We start from the raw sequence: 15,188 nt of genomic DNA on the forward strand, positions 1-15,188 counted from the left end.
TGACAACAGAGAATATAATAGTACTTACAGCATAAAAACAAAAAATGACATCACAGAAAACAGAAACAAACAATCTGGTAAATCGTGTGTTGTATAACAACGAGTGAAATCTAAGTGTTAGTTCAGATAAAAAATACTTCACTTTATTATATACAGCTCCACAAGACAAATCAAAGATCTCACGTAGTCCATCATGTTACACCGGCAGTTTGATTATCGTGACTTCCGTATCCTTTAGTGCAGAGGTCCCCAACCTTTTTTTCATCTCAAGACCCTCCATCCTAAAGTCATTAGTGGAGGTCTCCATAGGTCAGGAGAGACATTCCTTCGCTTCCGTTATGCTTTAAAAAATTTCGCGGACCGGGGGTGAGATGGGGGGGGGTTTGGGGGTCGCTGAGTTACTGTTCAAATGTGCTGAAAATCCTCCTTTTCGAAATGTACTTTTTAAACGGAAGTAAAGATAACAACCATGCATTAGGAAAATTATTAGGATAATAATTGCTTTATTTAGGCTATAGTATATTTTCTATAGATATAAAACCATATTTTGGCGGACTGTTTTTTACTTTCATTCTTTTTACTAGTTTGCTTGCCCATTTAGTCTTAATAATTAATGGAACCTAAACGAACTTGGCTTGCTGTTCTCAAAGGCAGCTCGAATCTTGGTCGGGCTCGAGACCCACTTCCAAGTAACAGAAGAGAAGAAAAATGCAGTGAAGGAGGAGAGATGCCAGAAGAATTGCGGCTGGGCACAGAGGCACAGAGACTCACGTTTATCATGATTAATGATGATTGACAAGTTTAGGTTCCTTTCAAACCTACGTTAAAAGTGTAGCCGTTAAAATATTATTAGCCTAATAGTTTATTTTGATCATGGTGCTACGATTGATGGACAATTCTAAAGTTGTTTTAAAGAAGAATAAAATAATTACTTTTCAGTCATTTGCGCTGTCACACAATTGAACGTCTCCGCGTATGTACATCATTTGCGACGTACATTTGCAAATGATTCATAAAGTCATACCTCCGCAATTCTTTGATCGATTGTGTTTTAGAAGTACTGTATGCTCATACTCTAATGACAGCAATGCTGATGCACTGGTAGAGAGAGAGAGAGGCGGAGAAAAAGAGAGAGAGAGCGCGGCTCTGTTCAAAAGTGGAAATGATTGATGTTATTTGAAGTCGGCTCTTAAAGGACAAAATACCAGATTAAGCTATTACAAAAAAAAATCGGGACGTTCTTGTGACCCAGTGGCAACTTGTCCACGACCCAGTACTGGGTCGCGACCCGGTGGTTGGGGACCTCTGCTTTAGTGCACTAGAGGCATTATGGGAAATGTAGTCATTTTTTAAGGCGAATCGAATGCTGTATATGTTAAAGGTGCATTGTGTTACTTTTAAAAGGGACCTTGACAATAATATAAATAAGTATGTTATCAGTGGTGTATAAGGACCTTACATAATGAACTGAATTGTTTTTATTACCTAAGATTGACCCATTTTCATCTCCATACACCCCCTTATATGGAAGTCGCCATCATATCTCTACAGTAGCCCTAAACGTACAAACTGCTCTACAGAGCACGTTTCTTCCCTACGTTGTCTCAGACGATGACATGTTTGTCCTGCGACAGCTACCATATGAGTTTTAAAATTTAAAAGTGAGTTGTCTGTGGCAATCTCACCACTAGATACTGCTAAATTCTACACACACCACCTTTAACTGGTTACTGTTTCCAAGATCCATTACGATCTAAGCCATCGCACTGGGAGAGAGACTACATAGTGAGACATATTATTTACCATTTTATTTGTAGTTGTTGACGCAATTTAATGTAAAGTGTAAGATCTTATTCATTTATACAAAATAAAAGCTTAAAGACAACAATTGGGACTGAAACTAAAAACCCTCGTATTAGCTGTGTACATTATGAAACTGATTTTATTTCACGTGTTTTACAAGTTAGGAAAAATGTAAGCGTTCCAAATAAGAAGCAAGAATTCCTTTTCCTACGGGTGCGTAGAGCGGAGAGGATGATAGAGAAAATACGGGGAAAGACTTTTCCCACTGACACTTTAAAGGGATAGTTCGCCAAAAACGATATTAAACCCATGATTTACTCACCCCCAAGCTGTCCGAGTTGCATATGTCGATCGTTTTTCAGACAAACACATCCTCGGATATTCCAGAAAACATTTTAGATCTTTCAGCTGATCAAATGCAATGTCACGGGGTCCAGCCATAGTTCACGACCTTCAAGTCCAAAAAAAGTGCGTCCATCCTTCACAAATTAAATCCAAACGGCTCCAGGATGATAAACTAAGGTCTTCTGAGGGTGGTCCGTGCGGTGTTGTTGTGGAAATATCCATACTAAAAAATTTTATTTTTTTTATTTTAATTTTATACGCACTTTTTTGGACTTGAAGGTTGTGGACTATGGCTGGACCCCGTAATATTACATTTAATCAACTGAAAGATCTAAAATATTTTCTAAAATATCCGAAAATGTGTTTGTCTGAAATACGATGGACATATGCAACTCGGACAGCTTGGGGGTCAGTAAATCATGGGTTTAATATCGTTTTTGGCCGAACTATCCCTTTAATATTCTATAGCTTCATAACTCACACCGCTGACTACGTGATGCGGGGTGTGTGAATTGCTGTGTTTAGAGGGGACAGGACAGGATTTTTAGGTTTCAAATCAGAGCCTGACACTTGGAGCTCTCACTACTCAGACGACACTCTGGCATGTTCGTTTAGCGGCAAATTTGAAGGCTACTTTCAGGAATTCTCCAGTAAATTGTTTAAAGCAAAGTTTTTAACACGGCATAGCACAACTGTGCAGGATTCAAGGAGTTGCAGACGCTATTTTGAGGACGCTACAAGGACGACCGGAAGCTTAACAAAATCAGGGAGAGATTTGTGGACGTACATTGTGTAAAGTTGTCTACGACGCTGTGGGTTCTTGAAAAGAGAGCACAAATGTCACTTGAGCGTGATCACCAACGCAAGATGCCGTACGTGCACGGTCCTCCAGTTTTTAAAGAAATGCTTTCAGAACACTGCAGAAGTGAGCTTGTTAATCTTTTGTGTGCGGTAATATCTGCAAATGCTGATGTGTGCTTGCCGCAAAATTACTGCGAAACTGATGCTGAGCGTGTAACCAACCTCAAGAAAAAAACAGATGTCGTGAAAAGTCTGGACAAGTCTTTTGATAAGATGGTTCAAGTGTCTGTTAACGCAGATGAACCGATCAATGTGTTCATCAAAAAAGCTATAGATGCTTTGTACGAATGTGGTGATGAGTAGTTTGAAATTGCTAACATCCTCCACATGTCTGCATATGTAATAAATGTATGTGTTGCCGTAGCGACAAAGAAGGACCAAACCAATGTGCGTGAAATTGTTGAAGTTGCTGCTGACTTTATGATCGACAAGGGTCTTGGCGCATGCATACACTTTCTATTGTATCTAGACAACATCATAACCTTTGGTGATGATTGAAAACAATGCGAGTTCCTGGGACACCTCGTACACCTTAAAACACATTCACTTTTTTCACGACCTACCTTCTTTAAACATTTGAACATGGTCTTTTAATTTTTCTTCACCTTCTTTCCATCTATAGGCTTTTTATTGATAACCCTGCTGAAAAATCCAGCATAAACCAGCATGAATTTCATGCTGGTCTAGGCTGTTTTTTACTGGTTTGTGCTGGTATAGTGCTGGTATAGCTGGGTGGCCAGCATAGTCACGGTGTTCTCAAGCAAAACAGAGCTGGTGTAGCTGGTTCACCAGTATGATTTTGCTGGATTGAGCTTAAGGGGAACAAGCTTTATTTTTGCTTGTGTATGTCTGTATGTAACACATTAATATAAGATTAAAACATAATATATTGGATTATATTTAATTATAAGTGTGTTTGTTTTTTCGCTCCGTCTTTCTGAAATAACAAAGCTCAAAAAGCTTTGAATAAAAAACAATACAAAAATAACACTGGTAAAACATGAAGCTGACTTTTTTCTAAATAATATACATCAGTAATATATTATTACAATTTTTATCTTGAATTTCTCATTAACATACCATTCTCAGTTGTCAATTATGTACTTACTGTGCAATACAACCAGTTTCTGTTTTACTGCACATACATACATCATACAATATTTTATACATAAATATGTCATAATGTTTAAAAAAAAAACTGTACACAAATCATTAGCTTGTGCAAAACAAAAACAATTAAAGATTCAAAATCAGAGAAAAATGCTTAATAAAAGACTAGTCCCTTTCATACACATTTGGGAACTCACTTATGAAAGTATGATCAGTGGTGTGCAAAATCAAGCATTTCTATTCTAAGCTGTCCACTGAAATTAGACATACTGGTGCAAAATCATTTCCTGCTTGTTTGATATGTGGAACAAAAGCTATGCCCTGTGAAAGTGGGAAAGATGGCTGTGAATGAATCTTTCTGAAAATCAAAGCGATTTCTCTGTTGCCATTAGAGGTAAATGATATAATGTGGAGGATTTCTCCATTACATCCATCATTTAATTTACCATAGCAATCTTTCCTTCTTTTACTTAGGGTGTAGCTACTGCTAGTATACATTAGACCCGTATGCACCATTCTCCTGTGTACAACAACTTCATCGGGTACATGCCTCTCGGCAGAAAGAAATGTAACTCTTATGGCATCAGTTACATCCTGCACCCTGCCACCATCCAGAACAGTTGTGTCTTGCCATGTTGAGAATTTTTTCACTTTGGGGTGTTCTGTCAGTTCTAAACAGAACTTCTGAACATGCTCACTGATGGTATAGTTTGCTGTAAAGTGTGGTATAGCACTGTGTGATAGAAATCTGTTAACAATCTGTAGAGCTACACATTTGGTTCCGTGGACTAGTTTTAACAGCTCACCATTTGCATTTTCAAATACAAATGCCGAGTGTGCCCACAATGTACCCCACAATTTTACAGACTTAGCAAGATGTGTAAGGAGATGCACATTAAATGTCATTGATGCTTCCCCATAGAGCAACTGAAATCATACCACAAATTCTAAAAGCATCTCATCTGCTAGGTTGACATCTTGAAAGGAGACCTGCTCTTTAAGAAGAAGAAATACAGCAGACACCAAAAGGCTAAGGTGCTTTATGTAGCATGTTTGGAGCAGTCCGTTTAAGACAGGGAGGCTGTAGAACAGAAGCCATGCTCGCCATTCTGAGGCTTTCCAAAACTTCAGATCTGTTAGGAGCCTGGGTAGTCGTGTAATGAGATGTGGTGGTTTCATGTTCCTTAATCTGTTTTCTATGACTCTCGTAATGTTGGGGCTTCCAATGTAGTATTGTTGGTCACTATTATTCAAAAGAAGCTCTGTGAGCTGTCTAATGACACCAATTAAGACCGCATGCATGTAGTCTGGAACAAAGCCCCAAACTATATCAAAGTATGGCATGTTTATAAGAGGAGAGGGACCCTTTACTCCTCTTACACTACTGTTGTTAGCTAATGCAAGCTCCATATCAGACAACATTCCTTCAGCATCTCTGTCTGCATATTCAGTTGTTGTTACTGTATATTTCACCTGGCGGTCTACTAGGGTAACAGGATGCAGACAAAATCCACAACCAAAGTATCCATTAAATTGTGTGGTGTTCTGAATGGCTGGTCTGGCTTTTGAATCTACACAACAACATAGCCCCACAATTTTACTAGTTATGCATTCTCTGTTTTTTCTCCATGTCACACCTTTGTACACAAGATCTTTGGCCTGATCAACAAATGGTTTAAGAAAAATGTGCATAACTGGTTCCCGTGCACCAAACCAAAGCCCTGCCAACATCACATTCTGGAATCGAATTTTGGGAGGCAGCTCATTCAAGTGGAGTTGTATAGGCCATATTGAAAATTTGGAGGATTTGTACAGGGGTGAGCCATCAGAATTGAAATTAAATGAGAAATTGTTTGGATCTGACAGAAGTTCACCAGCTTTTGAAAGTTGTGCATACATGTCACCATCATATATGTCAGAGATATTGGCCCTCATTTATCAAAAGTGCGTGCACCAAATTTCTAGCGTACACCTTGAGTACACCCAAAACCACGGTGAATTTGAGATTTATCAATATGGACGTTGGCGTACAGCACGCTCAAATCCTACGCCAGCTCAGGAGGTGGTGTACGCACATTTTGAGTTAGTGCAGAAATGCGCAAACACTTCCTAACACCACAAAACGCACTGACAAACTAAAATATATGATATATTATGACCCACTGTAAAAAAAAAGTAATTATAAACTTCAATGTTTATTTTTATGCAACAATGTTCAATGTTTAATTTGTGATACTTTACCAAAGCATTTGATTTGTATGCATATGTATTCCTTCAGTCGAGAGCCTGTGCGCTTTGCCTGACGTTTAACAGCGAGCATGTGAACGGAGCTTAGTGGGAGCGGAGCGATAATATTACCATAAAAGCGCTTTTCCGAAAATTCCGCTCCCTCAGCACCGGTCGTTGAACCCAGAACGCCCTTTGATAATTTGCTAGTTCGAGAATCTGTAAAAACGTCTAGCAATAAGTTATGGAATTCAAGCCTAATACATAAATGTAAAGTAAAAATCAAAGTTAAGATTGAGCAGGAAGAAAAATTGAAAGGGACTGCGGAGAGACTGTAAAAGTTTAGTAATCCTGGAATCTGAAGCGGCACATTGCAAGAAAGCACAAGGATGTGCTACGAAAACATGGTAATGCAATAAAAGGTAGTTACATACCATTCGATGATAAATAAATACATATGAGGTAAGGTAAAATGCTTGTGTTGAATGGAGCCGTAAATCCAATCATGATGACATGCGGACAAAATTATGGCCACGAATAATTTTTTATGCTACATTATGGACACAATTTTTTCTTATTTAGTCTAAAGTATGGCCATAAATTTAGAATTTGTTCCCAATATTCAACAGTTTGCTCCTTGTAATTAATTATTATAATATTTCGTAATTACTATTACAATTATTATTACTTCAAATTATGAATTAGCTTAGTAAAACATGTGGATTTCGTGGAAACAAATTGTTAATTTGAATTATATCCGGAGCTCCGTATCAAACTGGATCTAAGATACAGCTAACAAACAACTGTATGTAAATACAGAACAACACACTACAAAAGTTACTACATCATTTTAAAATATTATTTAAAAAAAATTAACTTAACCATTAAGCAGACATAGAATTTAGATGTAGGCAACAGTAAATAATAATAATAATAAATAATTATTCTTCTAAATATCAATAATAATAATAAAAATAATAATAAGAATATTACAAATTGTCATCCAATTATTAATGTGTCTTTAATCCCACACTTTAAACTCCCAAATAAAACAATTTTGTTTCTTTTCACTTCCCCGGATTCTCTTCTTTGCCGTCTTTCGTGTGTCAATGGCGTAAAATGAGGGCATGGGGGAGGCGGAGACTTGAATTTATATGGGCTTGTTATTCTAATGACGATCGTTTTCAGCCGCGGCATTTATGAAGGGCAGATATTGCGTACACCTGAATATCAACGGTACACACAGTTTCATAAATCAGGCGGTGAGAGGAGTGTAAGCATAATCTTACGCCAACATATACGCCCGTTTATACGCAAGAATGATAAATGAGGGCCAATGTGTTCATTTTTTGACCTTTCATATCTGTAGGCAATGTTGTTTGAAATTTCAGGATTTTGTAGTAGTGCCTAGATTTGAGGTGCAATTGGTACATTGATGAAAAAACTACCGCTGTTCAGGGTACTGATTTCCAAGGGATCGCTAAACTGGAGGCACTGTGTAATATTTTTGTCTTCAATATTTTGTTGGGTACCAATGTATGATCTTCATGACTTACAATAAAAGTGAAATTCAAGCATTTCTGAATTATTTTTAAATGCTTTGTTGAACAGATATTTAGATACAGGTACACCTCTTTGCCAAAAAGTGTATTTATAAGTTTTAACAAATGGTGTAGTTGAGTCCCAGATATGTTAAGTCTAGGCGCATATGTCATTATCATCAACACTGCCTCTGCTTTTGTGGTAGTACCTACAGATGTAAGTATGGAGTCCATTTCTGGGTCAGGGTCATCAGGGACAGTCTGTCTAAATGCCTCAGTGTCAACTTCACTTTCTGTGTCACTTGCAAAAATGGAAACGCTATCGTAGTTGTCATCAGAGTCATCCGTTTCATGATCTAGGGCCCTATTTTAACGTCCTAAGCACATTGTCTAAAGCGCACAGCGCAACGTCTAAATGGGCGTGTCCGAATCCACTTTTGCTAATTTAACGACGGGACAAATGGTTTGTGCGCCGAGCGCATGGTCGAAAAGGGTTGGTCTTATTGTAATGGGAGTATTTTGGGCATAACGTGCAGTAAACCAATGAGAGACTCAGCTCTCATCCCCTTTAAAAGCAAGTTGCGCCGGCGCTATGTCTAATCCCTATTTAGATGACGGATTTTGTAAACTGAAAAACTAAGTGGAGGAAGACGATCCCCGGTTTAAGATTAATGTTAAATAATTGTGTTGTTTTTCACTTGTATTGAAATTGTTATTTTTTATTAAAACCTTTAAAACCCGTTTTCTTTTAGTCATGGAAGTAAAAAGCAGGCTTGTAATTGCTTTAAATGTATGGCTATCCAATATCATCAAAAAATAATTTACAAGTATGTAAGATAAGGTTTGTACTCTAAAAATACTTTATTTGTAACAAACAGGAGATAAAGAATTTACAAACGGCTCTCCTCACGTTTCAGCACTTTAGACAGCGTTTTTTTAGCTAAGAGTTTTTTTAAGCATTACTTAAAAATGTTTCTCATCTCAACATATCCGCAGGTACAGAGTCATCATATACAATAAATCCGTGAGGTAGCATTAAAAAAAAAACATTTAAAAACAGATGCATATGTTCAAAGCAAAGCATTTATTTACTTACCAGGCTGCAGGTGAAGCAGCTCTTTGCGCCTTCTAACGTCTCATAATTAGTCCTCATTTGTGTCCTCACAAATAATAATCAACAACTAGATAGAAAAGTTTGTTGACAAACTTTATGTTGGCTTGACAAAGCCTGGCCTGAACGTTAAAAACGGTTTGACAGAAGTTTAGTTTAGTAGGCTATCTGGCTGTTAGTATGTTTAAGTATGAAGCTAGCCTGATTTAACATAAAGTTAGCATGATTAGCCTGAAGCTAACATGATTAGCATGAAGCTAGCATCAAGTTAGCATGATAAGCATGAAGCTAGCATGATGCTAACATGAATTAGCATGAAGTTAGCATGAAGCTAGCATGATGCTAACATGAATTAGCATGAAGCTAGCATGATGCTAACATGAATTAGCATGAAGCTAGCATGAAGCTAACATGATTAGCATGAAGCTAGCATCAAGTTAGCATGATTAGCATGAAGCTAACATGATGCTAACATGAATTAGCATGAAGCTAGCATGATGCTAACATGAATTAGCATGAAGCTAGCATGATGATAACATGAATTAGCATGAAGCTAGCATGAAGCTAGCATGATGCTAACATGAATTAGCATGAAGCTAGCATGATGCTAACATGAATTAACATGAAGCTAGCATGATGCTAACATGAATTAGCATGAAGCTAGCATGATGCTAACATGAATTAGCATGAAGTTAGCATGAAGCTAGCATGATGCTAACATGAATTAGCATGAAGCTAGCATGATGCTAACATGAATTAGCATGAAGCTAGCATGATGCTAACATGAATTAGCATGAAGCTAGCATGATGCTAACATGAATTAGCATGAAGCTAACATGATGCTAACATGAATTAGCATGAAGCTAGCATGATGCTAACATGAATTAGCATGAAGCTAGCATGATGCTAACATGAATTAGCATGAAGCTAGCATGATGCTAACATGAATTAGCATGAAACTAGCATGATGCTAACATGAATTAGCATGAAGCTAGCATGAAGCTAACATGAATTAGCATGAAGCTAACATGAATTAGCATGAAGCTAGCATGATGCTAACATGAATTAGCATGAAGCTAGCATGATGCTAACATGAATTAGCATGAAGCTAGCATGATGCTTACATGAATTAGCATGAAGCTAGCATGATGCTAACATGAATTAGCATGAAGCTAGCATGAAGCTAACATGAATTAGCATGAAGCTAACATGAATTAGCATGAAGCTAGCATGATGCTAACATGAATTAGCATGAAGCTAGCATGATGCTAACATGAATTAGCATGAAGCTAGCATGATGCTAACATGAATTAGCATGAAGCTAGCATGATGCTAACATGAATAAGCATGAAGTTAGCAAGATTAATTATGAAATTAGCATAAAGCTAGCATGAAACTAGCATGAAGCTAGTATGACTTAGCTTGCAGCTAACATGAAGCTAACATGACCAAAAGACCCAACCCCCATGTCTCTATGATGTTCGGATCCAGAGATATAAGGCTTTGTTTATTATGTTGCTAGGGTGCTCATATTTGGTTGCTAGGGGCGTGGCTTAATAGCTTAATAAGAATCCTTAGAGACTGATTGGATGCCTGAGTAAAATGAGCCCACCCCCATGTCTCTGTGACACTGTGCTGCAAAGATATCCATCTGGGCATTTTATAAGGGCAGTCTATGGAAGATGTTGCTAGGGTGCCCAAAAATGGTTGCTAGGGGCGTGGCTTAATTGCTATGGGATGATCCAGAGAGACTGATTGGATGCCTGAGTAAAATGAGCCCACCCCCATGTCTCTATGACACTGTAAAGCGAAGATATTCCATCTGGAACGTTTTTATTCCCTTATATGGGCGTGTTTCCTGCCCCGTTATAAGTCAATGAGGAATTTTGGGGGCCTCCTACACCCCAGGGGTGAAACTTACACCCCAATGTGAGGTATGTTCTCACAGTGCCTGTCAGCCTCCTTAAATATGGTAAGCCACAAGTTTCTACAAATTTCTCACTCGGAGCTATGACCTGTCAAAGTTTGTTGCAATGTTAAGTAAATGGGACTTTTCGGAAGTTTTATGTCCCGTTTTAGGAATTCTGTAAGTCGGATCCCGTCAAAAAGATATAGCACACTTCTTTAGACCAGTCAGAATGTCCGTGGAAAATTTCGTGGATGTAGCTTGAAAGCTGTCGGACGAGTTAGCCGCAGAAATTTTAGTCTCAGAAGAAGAAGAAGAAGAAGAAGAAGAAGAAGAATAATAATAATAAGTTTAAATACAATATCAGTATGTTGGCTTTGTCAAGCCAACATAATAATAATCTTTTACATTCAATCCTTTAATCTTTCATATTTAAAAGCATTTTTGTGATGCTGCGCATTCATGTACTTTGTGATAAGCAAGCGTTGTCCTCCCGTTTATAAGCGCATATTACTAATGCGCTCTTTAAATAACATAAAACACATTGCGCCATTGCCTTTAGACCAGGTTTTTGTTGGTCAATGGCGTAGTCTATTTTAGTTGCCTCAAAATAGCAACGCGTCAACAATGCGCCTGAACACACCTCATTTACAGAACAGAACGCCAATGGGCGCAAAAGGGGGCGCAAATGCATTTGCTATTTAAACAACGCGGCGCTAAACGTGAAAATTAGGTTGGAAACTAGCGAAAGACACTTGCGTCGCACATTGCGCTGCATTGCGCCGGGTGTAAGATAGAGCCACTAAAGTAGTCTAAAAAAAAACATTATTTAAACAACATTCAAAACATGTTGTGATAGTCTGATGTTGCATTACATAATTGTAGTGTGGTGATAGACTGTAAACTCGCCACATATGCAATACTGGAACCTTGAATGTTGTAGTGATGCACAGTGTAATCATCATAAATGGGTACGGTCTGTAATAGCATGTTAACATGTATTACAGAACCATTTGAAAATTTACAGATAACTGCATAATGATCCTCTTAAAGGAAACAGCATAAATGTTAAAAAAGCTTACATCTGATTTTGAGTATAGCCAAAAAATATAAACAATATAGTTAAACAACCAACTGAGCAAATCATAATATATGTACAATGTAAAATCTTAAATGTAATTACATACAGTAGAGCATCCACCGCTTGTTCTGCGTTTTGGAAGGGGTACTTCATCTGTGCTTTCTGGCTCGAGATACAATTTATATTTTTTGGGGGCCATGATTCCAAAATATTTTTTTATTATAGTTAGGCTATATGAGGCGATAGTTAAAATGAATTATCTGATGATGGTTTAGTAAAGATTATGGGTTCTATCCCAGCATAGATACACTGCAAACGTTTTTTTTTTCAAATTTTATTTATTTCATTTAGTAGTAAAATTATGTCAAACTGAATTGATAATCTCTTTGTAAAAAATATGTAAAGATTACTCAATTAAAATACTTTAGTATGATTCAATTAATTTAATGGAATTTTACACACATATGTATATATATATATATATTTTTCAGTGTAATCCAACAGGAGTTTGGAGTCAAACAATGTTAAAATGCCTTTGTCTCAATTAAGATGTAGTTCAGTTTTATTTTTCAGTAAAGCGGTAATGTGAAGAGATATTACCATAGACAGTAGGATATACCCAGCATCGGCGTTGCTATGCAACCTTTAAAGCAACTATGTTCACGAAGAGTAAATGTAGTTCCAGCACTTTCCCAAAATAAATCTTGCAATGTTTTCGACTACATTATATCCCTTACAGTGTTTATCAAAATTAGTACAAGTGCACGTGTTCCAAATTATCTTGTTTGCGCCACCGTAATTACGATTTTGATTTGGGGTAAATAAAAAGTTTCAGCTTCTACACGACGAATCTGCCGATCGCTGCGAATGAGAATGTTTGCATACGTGAGGTACCTGGATGACGGCTGCACGGCAGTTGTTTCCATAGATATGTATAAAGGCTAGATGGCTCAAGGCGGAGTCAGCTGTGTCGTCACTTGGCGGCCATCTTAGGTCAGTGCTGCTCCCTGCTGCTGTGGACGGAAGGTGAATGACATATGCCAACTAAAATGCTCGTAACTTGCTGAATTCTTGACGGATTTACAAACAGTTTGGTGTATTACAAACCTTATTTACGTGGCTATGATTTGTGCTGATGCCGATGTTTTGATGTATAATTTTTCACAAGTATGCAGTTAAATAGTCGCATCCCTGACGTTTATGACACACCAAGCCGTTTGAAAATCGGTTGAAAATTGAGCAAAATATAGTTATTTCAGCACTACATGCACAAAAGACTTTAATGTTATAACTGGACGAGCGGTCCTGTCCTAAGATGGCCGCCGTGTGACGTCGTCGGGTCCCATTGGCTCTCAGCGCCGGTACGCCATCTAGCCTTTATACATATCTATGGTTGTTTCAACATGCGAAATTAAGGACTTTAACTTTAACAAGTTTGACCAAACACAGATTTATTGGGTATGGGTACGATGGAAGCAAGACTTCTTCAGGCACAAATACTGATGCTTAAAGGTATGTAAGCAGTAGCTGTTTTATAGTAACTCGTTCATTGCACAATGTAAACAAATAAGTGCTATATAGTTTTGCTTCCTATTTTGTTTCTATAATTTTTAGAGAATAAAGAAGACATAGAGGAGGAGTTGTCTAAGGGCAAACGACTCCGGGTAGCACCTCTTAAAACTTGGCGGAAGCCAAGACCAAAAATGTATGTTGTAAAGGTTATATTGTGTAACGTTAGTTGTGCGCGTGTGTATATATTGTCCAGTAAATATTTTAAACAAACCTATGTGTATATATGTAGTAATTTCTGTATATTATAATACAATATTAGTGTGTTAAATATATTTATTGGACAGTGACAATAAACGATAAACACAGTGTAATATTTAAATGATAATATATTAATATTAAATATATATTAAAACTAAATATATCAGTATTATGTATGTATGGAGAAATGTTTTCTATTAAAACTTCTCCCGTCTATTTAGAAACGCATGAACTGCTCTGTCTGGTTTTATTAATGATACAATGCTCAAAGTATGCTGAATTGATTTTGCTGTTCTCTGTTTTTTATCAAAACAGACAAACCAGAAAACTGCCTCAGATGAAGGGAAAAAACAATCGCTTCTCAATATATTACATGAGCGCAAAGCCCAGAAACGACAGGCTCCACTCTGTTCAACAGCACAAACTAAAAAGCCTAAGGAGCAGACCCCATCATCACATCTGGCAACAGATGAAGAAGATGCCGTTGGTGCAGATGTTGTTCCCTGCAAAGTATTCGAAGAGTCACAAAAGCAACTCCAGTTTTACCAGGAAAAGCTGAATGATGTTACTCTCCAACTTGAGAAAACCCAAACAAAGTAAGAGATTAGGCCAACAAATGCTATGTTGATAAGGTAATTAGTTGTACGTTGCAATTTACATGCATCCAGTGATCAAAACTTCATAAGTGCTTAATCATGAAATACTCCAACGGTTCCTTTATCAACAAGATAATGGTTAGGGAGATTATTGGTGTGAGTGTAGGTGTTTTGCAAAACCTGTAAACTGCATGCTTGTATTAGACTCAATTTAACTACGGACACTGTCAAAATTATTTATTTTTCTTTGTAGGCTGGAAGAGATTGAAAAGGCAGAAATAACAGCCTTGAGAAAATTAAACATTGAACTCCAGAATAAACTACTGACTTTGTCCTCTTCAACCCCTGTATGCAGCGAAATCAGAGAGACCTCTTTAGGTAAAACATGCATTTTTACACTGAACTAATGAACTTTGGTTAAATGTTTTTTTTTTTTTTCTAATAAATACATGTCATCTACAGTGGAGCAGTCAATAATAAATGTGGTTAGAGATGAGGTAATGTTCCTTTTATTCAAACAAATTAGCGTCGCACACCTGAAGGCAATAGGCGCGTAGGATAAGACGACAAAAAGTCTCAAAATTACAAAGAACAATTCCCGCACACTATCTGCTTGCTGAAAAAAATGTATTTAATGACAGTTGCGTTGCAACGTTTCGATCAACTGATCGTCATCAGTCAACGTTGCCTGATGAAGATCAGTTGATTAAAACGTTGCAACGCAACTGTCATTAAATACAATTTTTTCAGCAAGCAGATAGTGTGCGGGAATTGTTCTTTGTAATGTTCCTTTTATAACTATTTTATTCAATATGAAAAGGTGAATTTCCAACAGTAG

At 37.3% G+C, this 15,188-nt stretch overlaps 1 long non-coding RNA gene across 1 annotated transcript; it reads left to right on the forward strand.

The window, feature by feature from the left end:
• The first annotated feature begins 13,668 nt into the window (after positions 1-13,668).
• Positions 13,669-14,728, forward strand: LOC129414395 (uncharacterized). The gene is made up of 3 exons (XR_012369381.1): positions 13,669-13,689; positions 14,070-14,350; positions 14,604-14,728. It is a non-coding gene; the product is annotated as an uncharacterized lncRNA (long non-coding RNA).
• Positions 14,729-15,188: the final 460 nt, after the last annotated feature.

Source organism: Misgurnus anguillicaudatus, chromosome 5 (assembly GCF_027580225.2).
Source record: "Misgurnus anguillicaudatus chromosome 5, ASM2758022v2, whole genome shotgun sequence".
NCBI lineage: Eukaryota > Metazoa > Chordata > Actinopteri > Cypriniformes > Cobitidae > Misgurnus > Misgurnus anguillicaudatus.